Source organism: Aplidium turbinatum, chromosome 4 (genome assembly GCF_918807975.1).
Source record: "Aplidium turbinatum chromosome 4, kaAplTurb1.1, whole genome shotgun sequence".
Classification (NCBI taxonomy): Eukaryota; Metazoa; Chordata; class Ascidiacea; order Aplousobranchia; family Polyclinidae; genus Aplidium; species Aplidium turbinatum.
The window spans coordinates 19,043,986-19,055,576 of record NC_137475.1 but is presented as its reverse complement, the minus strand read 5'-3'; positions in this window follow the sequence as shown (position 1 = coordinate 19,055,576).

Genomic DNA, 11,591 nt, shown 5'->3' with positions numbered 1-11,591 from the left:
CGAAACTATCTAATTCTTTTAGTTTGGAACTAACGTCATTAAAAATTGTCTAAGAAAGTTTATTTACGTACTAAAAGTGAACATTATTGAAAAAAAATTGTCTTTTCAAAAAAAATTTTTAAAAATTTTTCAAGGACATTTCATACAGTGAAAAATAATTTTTTTTTGCGAAACTATCTAATTCTTTTAGTTTGGAACTAACGTCATTAAAAATTGTCTAAGGAAGTTTTGTAACGTACTAAAAGTGAACATTATTGAAAAAAAATTGTCTTTTCAAACAAATTTTTTAAAAACATTTCATACAGTGAAAAACTTTTTTTTTTTGCAAAACAATCTAATTCGTTTAGTTTGGAACTAACGTCATTAAAAATTGCCAAAGAAAGTTTATTTACGTACTAAAAGTGAACATTATTGAAAAAAAAATTGTCTTTTTAAAAAAATTTTTCCAAGACATTTCATACAGTGAAAAATAATTTTTTTTTGCGAAACCATCTAATTCTTTTTGTTTGGAACTAACGTCATTAAAAATCATCTAAGGAAGTTTTGTTACGTACTAAAAGTGAACATTATTGAAAAAAAATTGTCTTTTCAAAAAAATTTTTCCAAGACATGTCATACTGTGCAAAATAATTTTTTTTTGCGAAACTATCTAATTATTTTAGTTTGGAACTAACGTCATTAAAAATTGTCTAAGAAAGTTTATTTACGTACTAAAAGTGAACATTATTGAAAAAAAATTGTCTTTTCAAAAAAATTTTTCAAAAATTTTTCTAAGACATTTCATACAGTAAAAAATAATTTTTTTTTGGGAAACTATCTAATTCTTTTAGTTTGGAACTAACGTCATTAAAAATTGTCTAAGAAAGTTTTGTTACGTACTAAAAGTGAACATCATTGAAAAAAACTTGTCTTTTCAAAAAACTTTTTCCAAGACATTTCATACCGTGAAAAATAATTTTTTTTTGCGAAACTATCTAATTCTTTTAGTTTGGAACTAACGTCATTAAAAATTGTCTAAGAAAGTTTATTTACGTACTAAAAGTGAACATAATTGAAAAAAAATTGTCTTTTCAAAAAAATTTTTCAAAAATTTTTCTAAGACATTTCTTAGAGTGAAAAATAATTTTTTTTTGCGAAACTATCTAATTCTTTTAGTTTGGAACTAATGTCATTAAAAATTGTCTAAGAAAGTTTTGTTACGTACTAAAAGTGAACATCATTGAAAAAAACTTGTCTTTTCAAAAACTTTTTCCAAGACATTTCATACAGTGAAAAATAATTTTTTTTTGCGAAACTATCTAATTCTTTTAGTTTGGAACTAACGTCATTAAAAATTGTCTAAGAAAGTTTATTTACGTACTAAAAGTGAACATTATTGAAAAAAAATTGTCTTTTCAAAAAAATTTTTCAAAAACATTTCATACAGTGAAAAACTTTTTTTTTTTGCAAAACTATCTAATTCTTTTAGTTTGGAACTAACATCATTAAAAATTGTCTAAGAAAGTTTATTTACGTACTAAAAGTGAACATTATTGAAAAAAAATTGTCTTTTCAAAAAAATTTTTCAAAAATTTTTCAAAAACATTTCATACAGTAAAAAATAATTTTTTTTTGCGAAACTATCTAATTCTTTTAGTTTGGAACGAACGTCATTAAAAATTGTCTAAGAAAGTTTTGTTACGTACTAAAAGTGAACATTATTGAAAAAAAATTGTCTTTTTAAAATAATTTTTCAAAACCATTTCATACAGTGAAAAACTTTTTTTTTTTGGAAAACTATCTAATTCTTTTAGTTTGGAACTAACGTCATTAAAAATTGTCTAAGAAAGTTTTTTTACGTACTAAAAGTGAACATTATTGAAAAAAAATTGTCTTATCAAAGAAATTTTTCAGAAATTTTTCTAAGACATTTCATACAGTGAAACTTAATTTTTTTTTGCGAAACTATCTAATTCTTTTAGTTTGGAACTAACGTCATTAAAAATTGTCTAAGAAAGTTTATTTACGTACTAAAAGTGAACATTATTGAAAAAAAATTGTCTTTTCAAAAAAAATTTTTAAAAATTTTTCAAGGACATTTCATACAGTGAAAAATAATTTTTTTTTGCGAAACTATCTAATTCTTTTAGTTTGGAACTAACGTCATTAAAAATTGTCTAAGAAAGTTTATTTACGTACTAAAAGTGAACATTATTGAAAAAAAATTGTCTTTTCAAAAAAATTTTTCAAAAATTTTTCAAAAACATTTCATACAGTAAAAAATAATTTTTTTTTGCGAAACTATCTAATTCTTTTAGTTTGGAACGAACGTCATTAAAAATTGTCTAAGAAAGTTTTGTTACGTACTAAAAGTGAACATTATTGAAAAAAAATTGTCTTTTTAAAATAATTTTTCAAAACCATTTCATACAGTGAAAAACTTTTTTTTTTTGGAAAACTATCTAATTCTTTTAGTTTGAAACTAACGTCATTAAAAATTGTCTAAGAAAGTTTTTTTACATTTCATACAGTGAAAAATAATTTTTTTTTGCGAAACAATCTAATTCTTTTAGTTTGAAACTAACGTCATTAAAAATTGTCTAAGAAAGTTTTTTTACGTACTAAAGTGAACATTATTGAAAAAAATTGTCTTTTTCAAAAGTTTTTCAAAAACTTTTCCAAGACATTTCATGCATTAAAAAATAATTTTTTTTTGCGAAACTATCTAATTCTTTTAGTTTGGAACTAACGTTATTAAAAATTGTCTAAGAAAGTTTATTTACAAACTAAAAGTGAACATTATTGAAAAAAAATTGTCTTTTCAAAAAAATTTTTCAAAAATTTTTCTAAGACATTTCTTAGAGTGAAAAATAATTTTTTTTTGCGAAACTATCTAATTCTTTTAGTTTGGAACTAATGTCATTAAAAATTGTCTAAGAAAGTTTTGTTACGTACTAAAAGTGAACATCATTGAAAAAAACTTGTCTTTTCAAAAACTTTTTTCAAGACATTTCATACAGTGAAAAATAATTTTTTTTTGCGAAACTATCTAATTCTTTTAGTTTGGAACTAACGTCATTAAAAATTGTCTAAGAAAGTTTATTTACGTACTAAAAGTGAACATTATTGAAAAAAAATTGTCTTTTCAAAAAAATTTTTCAAAAACATTTCATACAGTGAAAAACTTTTTTTTTTTGCAAAACTATCTAATTCTTTTAGTTTGGAACTAACATCATTAAAAATTGTCTAAGAAAGTTTATTTACGGACTAAAAGTGAACATTATTGAAAAAAAATTGTCTTTTCAAAGAAATTTTTCAGAAATTTTTCTAAGACATTTCATACAGTGAAAAATAATTTTTTTTTGCGAAACTATCTAATTCTTTTAGTTTGGAACTAACGTCATTAAAAATTGTCTAAGAAAGTTTATTTACGTACTAAAAGTGAACATTATTGAAAAAAAATTGTCTTTTCAAAGAAATTTTTCAGAAATTTTTCTAAGACATTTCATACAGTGAAAAATAATTTTTTTTTGCGAAACTATCTAATTCCTTTAGTTTGGAACTAACGTCATTAAAAATTGTCTAAGAAAGTTTTTTTACGTACAAAAAGTGAACATTATTGAAAAAAAATTGTCTTTTCAAAGAAATTTTTCAGAAATTTTTCTAAGACATTTCATACAGTGAAAAATAATTTTTTTTTGCGAAACTATCTAATTCCTTTAGTTTGGAACTAACGTCATTAAAAATTGTCTAAGAAAGTTTTTTTACGTACAAAAAGTGAACATTATTGAAAAAAAATTGTCTTTTCAAAGAAATTTTTCAGAAATTTCTCTAAGACATTTCATGCAGTGAAAAATAAATTTTTTTTGCGAAACTATCTAATTCTTTTAGTTTGGTACTAACATCATTAAAAATTGTCTAAGAAAGTTTATTTACGTACTAAAAGTGAACATTATTGAAAAAAAATTGTCTTTTCAAAGAAATTTTTCAGAAATTTTTCTAAGACATTTCATACAGTGAAAAATAATTTTTTTTTGCGAAACTATCTAATTCTTTTAGTTTGGAACTAACGTCATTAAAACTTGTCTAAGAAAGTTTTTTTACGTACCAAAAGTGAACATTATTGAAAAAAAATTGTCTTTTCAAAAAAATTTTTCAAAAACTTTTCTAAGACATTTCATACTATAAAAAATAATTTTTTTTTGCGAAACTATCTAATTCTTTTAGTTTGGAACTAACGTCATTAAAAATTGTCTAAAAAAGTTTATTTACGTACTAAAAGTGAACATTATTGAAAAAAAATTGTCTTTTCAAAAAAATTTTTGAAAAATTTTTCAAAAACATTTCATACAGTAAAAAATAATTTTTTTTTGCGAAACTATCTAATTCTTTTAGTTTGGAACGAACGTCATTAAAAATTGTCTAAGAAAGTTTTGTTACGTACTAAAAGTGAACATTATTGAAAAAAAATTGTCTTTTTAAAATAATTTTTCAAAACCATTTCATACAGTGAAAAACTTTTTTTTTTTGGAAAACTATCTAATTCTTTTAGTTTGGAACTAACGTCATTAAAAATTGTCTAAGAAAGTTTTTTTACGTACTAAAAGTGAACATTATTGAAAAAAAATTGTCTTATCAAAGAAATTTTTCAGAAATTTTTCTAAGACATTTCATACAGTGAAACTTAATTTTTTTTTGCGAAACTATCTAATTCTTTTAGTTTGGAACTAACGTCATTAAAAATTGTCTAAGAAAGTTTATTTACGTACTAAAAGTGAACATTATTGAAAAAAAATTGTCTTTTCAAAAAAAATTTTTAAAAATTTTTCAAGGACATTTCATACAGTGAAAAATAATTTTTTTTTGCGAAACTATCTAATTCTTTTAGTTTGGAACTAACGTCATTAAAAATTGTCTAAGGAAGTTTTGTAACGTACTAAAAGTGAACATTATTGAAAAAAAATTGTCTTTTCAAACAAATTTTTTAAAAACATTTCATACAGTGAAAAACTTTTTTTTTTTGCAAAACAATCTAATTCGTTTAGTTTGGAACTAACGTCATTAAAAATTGCCAAAGAAAGTAAAATTAATTTTTTTTTGCGAAACTATCTAATTCTTTTAGTTTGGAACTAACGTCATTAAAAATTGTCTAAGAAAGTTTTTTTACGTACTAAAAGTGAACATTATTGAAAAAAAAATTGTCTTTTTAAAAAAATTTTTCCAAGACATTTCATACAGTGAAAAATAATTTTTTTTTGCGAAACTATCTAATTCTTTTTGTTTGGAACTAACGTCATTAAAAATTGTCTAAGAAAGTTTTTTTACGTACTAAAAGTGAACATTATCGAAAAAAAATTGTGTTTTCAAACAAATTTTTCAAAATTTTTTCTAAGACATTTCATACAGTGAAAAATATTTTTTTTTTGCGAAACTATCTAATTCTTTTAGTTTGGAACTAACGTCATTAAAAATCATCTAAGGAAGTTTTGTTACGTACTAAAAGTGAACATTATTGAAAAAAAATTGTCTTTTCAAAAAAATTTTTCCAAGACATTTCATACTGTGCAAAATAATTTTTTTTTGCGAAACTATCTAATTCTTTTAGTTTGGAACTAACGTCATTAAAAATTGTCTAAGAAAGTTTTTTTACGTACTAAAAGTGAACATTATTAAAAAAAAATTGCCTTTTCAAAAAAATTTTTCAAAAACTTTTCTATGACATTTCATACAGTGAAAAAATTTTTTTTTGCGAAACAATCTAATTCTTTTAGTTTGAAACTAACGTCATTAAAAATTGTCTAAGAAAGTTTTTTTACGTACTAAAGTGAACATTATTGAAAAAATTGTCTTTTTCAAAAGTTTCTCAAAAACTTTTTCAAGACATTTCATGCAGTAAAAAATAATTTTTTTTGCAAAACTCTCTAATTCTTTTAGTTTGGAACTAACGTCATTAAAAATTGTCTAAGAAAGTTTATTTACGAACTAAAAGTGAACATTATTGAAAAAAAATTGTCTTTTCAAAAAAATTTTTCAAAAATTTTTCTAAGACATTTCATACAGTAAAAAATAATTTTTTTTTGGGAAACTATCTAATTTTTTTAGTTTGGAACTAACGTCATTAAAAATTGTCTAAGAAAGCTTTTTTACGTACTAAAAGTGAACATCATTGAAAAAAACTTGTCTTTTCAAAAAACTTTTTCCAAGACATTTCATACCGTGAAAAATAATTTTTTTTTGCGAAACTATCTAATTCTTTTAGTTTGGAACTAACGTCATTAAAAATTGTCTAAGAAAGCTTTTTTACGTACTAAAAGTGAACATTATTGAAAAAAAATTGTCTTTTCAAAAAAAATTTTCAAAAACTTTTCTAAGACATTTCATACAGTGAAAAATAATTTTTTTTTGCGAAACTATCTAATTCTTTTAGTTTGGAACTAACGTCATTAAAAATTGTCTAAGAAAGCTTTTTTACGTACTAAAAGTGAACATTATTGAAAAAAAATTGTCTTTTCAAAGAAATTTTTCAGAAGTTTTTCTAAGACATTTCATACAGTGAAAAATAATTTTTTTTTGCGAAACTATCTAATTCTTTTAGTTTGGAACTAACGTCATTAAAAATTGTCTAAGAAAGTTTATTTACGTACTAAAAGTGAACATTATTGAAAAAAAATTGTGTTTTCAAAAAAATTTTTCAAAAATTTTTTAAAAACATTTCATACAGTAAAAAATAATTTTTTCTTGCGAAACTATCTAATTCTTTTAGTTTGGAATGAACGTCATTAAAAATTGTCTAAGAAAGTTTTGTTACGTACTAAAAGTGAACATTATTGAAAAAAAATTGTCTTTTTAAAATAATTTTTCAAAACCATTTCATACAGTGAAAAACTTTTTTTTTTTGGAAAACTATCTAATTCTTTTAGTTTGGAACTAACGTCATTAAAAATTGTCTAAGAAAGTTTTTTTACGTACTAAAAGTGAACATTATTGAAAAAAAATTGTCTTTTTAAAATAATTTTTCAAAACCATTTCATACAGTGAAAAACTTTTTTTTTTTGGAAAACTATCTAATTCTTTTAGTTTGGAACTAACGTCATTAAAAATTGTCTAAGAAAGTTTTTTTACGTACTAAAAGTGAACATTATTGAAAAAAAAATGTCTTTTTAAAATAATTTTTCAAAACCATTTCATACAGTGAAAAACTTTTTTTTTTTGGAAAACTATCTAATTCTTTTTGTTTGGAACTAACGTCATTAAAAATTGTCTAAGAAAGTTTTTTTACGTACTAAAAGTGAACATTATCGAAAAAAAATTGTGTTTTCAAACAAATTTTTCAAAATTTTTTCTAAGACATTTCATACAGTGAAAAATAATTTTTTTTTGCGAAACTGTCTAATTCTTTTAGTTTGGAACTAACGTCATTAAAAATCATCTAAGGAAGTTTTGTTACGTACTAAAAGTGAACATTATTGAAAAAAAATTGTCTTTTCAAAAAAATTTTTCCAAGACATTTCATACTGTGCAAAATAATTTTTTTTTGCAAAACTATCTAATTCTTTTAGTTTGGAACTAACGTCATTAAAAATTGTCTAAGAAAGTTTTTTTACGTACTAAAAGTGAACATTATTAAAAAAAAATTGTGTTTTCAAAAAAATTTTTCAAAAACTTTTCTAAGACATTTCATACAGTGAAAAATAATTTTTTTTTGCGAAACAATCTAATTCTTTTAGTTTGAAACTAACGTCATTAAAAATTGTCTAAGAAAGTTTTTTTACGTACTAAAGTGAACATTATTGAAAAAAATTGTCTTTTTCAAAAGTTTCTCAAAAACTTTTTCAAGACATTTCATGCAGCAAAAAATAATTTTTTTTTGCAAAACTCTCTAATTCTTTTAGTTTGGAACTAACGTCATTAAAAATTGTCTAAGAAAGTTTATTTACGAACTAAAAGTGAACATTATTGAAAAAAAATTGTCTTTTCAAAAAAATTTTTCAAAAATTTTTCTAAGACATTTCATACAGTAAAAAATAATTTTTTTTTAGGAAACTATCTAATTCTTTTAGTTTGGAACTAACGTCATTAAAAATTGTCTAAGAAAGTTTTGTTACGTACTAAAAGTGAACATCATTGAAAAAAACTTGTCTTTTCAAAAAACTTTTTCCAAGACATTTCATACAGTGAAAAATACTTTTTTTTTGCGAAACTATCTAATTCTTTTAGTTTGGAACTAACGTCATTAAAAATTGTCTAAGAAAGTTTTTTTACGTACTAAAAGTGAACATTATTGAAAAAAAATTGTCTTTTCAAACAAATTTTTTAAAAACATTTCATACAGTGAAAAACTTTTTTTTTTTGCAAAACAATCTAATTCGTTTAGTTTGGAACTAACATGTCATTAAAAATTGTCTAAGAAAGTTTTTTTACGTACCAAAAGTGAACATTATTGAAAAAAAATTGTCTTTTCAAAAAAATTTTTCAAAAACTTTTCTAAGACATTTCATACAGTGAAAAATAATTTTTTTTGCAAAACTATCTAATTCTTTTAGTTTGGAACTAACGTCATTAAAAATTGTCTAAGAAAGTTTATTTACGTACCAAAAGTGAACATTATTGAAAAAAAATTGTCTTTTCAAAAAAATTTTTCTAAGACATTTCTTAGAGTGAAAAATAATTTTTTTTTGCGAAACTATCTAATTCTTTTAGTTTGGAACTAATGTCATTAAAAATTGTCTAAGAAAGTTTTGTTACGTACTAAAAGTGAACATTATTGAAAAAAACTTGTCTTTTCAAAAACTTTTTCCAAGGCATTTCATACAGTGAAAAATAATTTTTTTTTGCGAAACTATCTAATTCTTTTAGTTTGGAAGTAACGTCATTAAAAATTGTCTAAGAAAGTTTATTTACGTACTAAAAGTGAACATTATTGAAAAAAAATTGTCTTTTCAAACAAATTTTTCAAAAACATTTCATACAGTGAAAAACTTTTTTTTTTTGCAAAACTATCTAATTCTTTTAGTTTGGAACTAACGTCATTAAAAATTGTCTAAGAAAGTTTTTTTACGTACTAAAAGTGAACATTATCGAAAAAAAATTGTGTTTTCAAAAAAATTTTTCAAAAGTTTTTCTAAGACATTTCATACAGTGAAAAATAAATTTTTTTTGCGAAACTATCTAATTCCTTTAGTTTGGAACTAACGTCATTAAAAATTGTCTAAGAAAGTTTTTTTACGTACTAAAAGTGAACATTATTGAAAAACAATTGTCTTTTCAAAGAAATTTTTCAGAAATTTTTCTAAGACATTTCATACAGTGAAAAATAATTTTTTTTTGCGAAACTATCTAATTCTTTTAGTTTGGAACTAACATCATTAAAAATTGTCTAAGAAAGTTTATTTACGTACTAAAAGTGAACATTATTGAAAAAAAATTGTCTTTTCAAAGAAATTATTCAGAAATTTTTCTAAGACATTTCATACAGTGAAAAATAATTTTTTTTTGCGAAACTATCTAATTCTTTTAGTTTGGAACTAACGTCATTAAAAATTGTCTAAGAAAGTTTATTTACGTACTAAAAGTGAACATTATTGAAAAAAAATTGTCTTTTCAAAGAAATTTTTCAAAAATTTTTCTAAGACATTTCATACAGTGAAAAATAATTTTTTTTTGCGAAACTATCTAATTCTTTTAGTTTGGAACTAACGTCATTAAACATTGTCTAAGAAAGTTTATTTACGTACTAAAAGTGAACATTATTGAAAAAAAATTGTCTTTTCAAAGAAATTTTTCAGAAGTTTTTCTAAGACATTTCATACAGTGAAAAATAATTTTTTTTTGCGAAACTATCTAATTCTTTTAGTTTGGAACTAACGTCATTAAAAATTGTCTAAGAAAGTTTATTTACGTACTAAAAGTGAACATTATTGAAAAAAAATTGTCTTTTCAAAAAAATTTTTCAAAAATTTTTCAAAAACATTTCATACAGTAAAAAATAATTTTTTTTTGCGAAACTATCTAATTCTTTTAGTTTGGAACGAACGTCATTAAAAATTGTCTAAGAAAGTTTTGTTACGTACTAAAAGTGAACATTATTGAAAAAAAATTGTCTTTTTAAAAAAATTTTTCAAAACCATTTCATACAGTGAAAAACTTTTTTTTTTTGGAAAACTATCTAATTCTTTTAGTTTGGAACTAACGTCATTAAAAATTGTCTAAGAAAGTTTATTTACGTACTAAAAGTGAACATTATTGAAAAAAAATTGTCTTTTTAAAAAAATTTTTCTAAGACATTTCTTAGAGTGAAAAATAATTTTTTTTTGCGAAACTATCTAATTCTTTTAGTTTGGAACTAATGTCATTAAAAATTGTCTAAGAAAGTTTTGTTACGTACTAAAAGTGAACATCATTGAAAAAAACTTGTCTTTTCAAAAACTTTTTCCAAGACATTTTATACAGTGAAAAATAATTTTTTTTTGCGAAACTATCTAATTCTTTTAGTTTGGAACTAACGTCATTAAAAATTGTCTAAGAAAGTTTATTTACGTACTAAAAGTGAACATTATTGAAAAAAAATTGTCTTTTCAAAAAAATTGTTCAAAAACATTTCATACAGTGAAAAACTTTTTTTTTTTGCAAAACTATCTAATTCTTTTAGTTTGGAACTAACGTCATTAAAAATTGTCTAAGAAAGTTTTTTTACGTACTAAAAGTGAACATTATCGAAAAAAAATTGTGTTTTCAAAAAAATTTTTCAAAAGTTTTTCTAAGACATTTCATACAGTGAAAAATAAATTTTTTTTGCGAAACTATCTAATTCCTTTAGTTTGGAACTAACGTCATTAAAAATTGTCTAAGAAAGTTTTTTTACGTACTAAAAGTGAACATTATTGAAAAAAAATTGTCTTTTCAAAGAAATTTTTCAGAAATTTTTCCAAGACATTTCATACAGTGAAAAATAATTTTTTTTTGCGAAACTATCTAATTCTTTTAGTTTGGAACTAACATCATTAAAAATTGTCTAAGAAAGTTTATTTACGTACTAAAAGTGAACATTATTGAAAAAAAATTGTCTTTTCAAAGAAATTATTCAGAAATTTTTCTAAGACATTTCATACAGTGAAAAATAATTTTTTTTTGCGAAACTATCTAATTCTTTTTGTTTGGAACTAACGTCATTAAAAATTGTCTAAGAAAGTTTATTTACGTACTAAAAGTGAACATTATTGAAAAAAAATTGTCTTTTCAAAGAAATTTTTCAGAAATTTTTCTAAGACATTTCATACAGTGAGAAATAATTTTTTTTTGCGAAACTATCTAATTCTTTTAGTTTGGAACTAACGTCATTAAAAATTGTCTAAGAAAGTTTATTTACGTACTAAAAGTGAACATTATTGAAAAAAAATTGTCTTTTCAAAGAAATTTTTCAGAAATTTCTCCAAGACATTTCATACAGTGAAAAATAATTTTTTTTTGCGAAACTATCTAATTCTTTTAGTTTGGAACTAACGTCATTAAAAATTGTCTAAGAAAGTTTTTTTACGTACTAAAAGTGAACATTATTAAAAAAAAATTGCCTTTTCAAAAAAATTTTTCAAAAACTTTTCTATGACATTTCATAC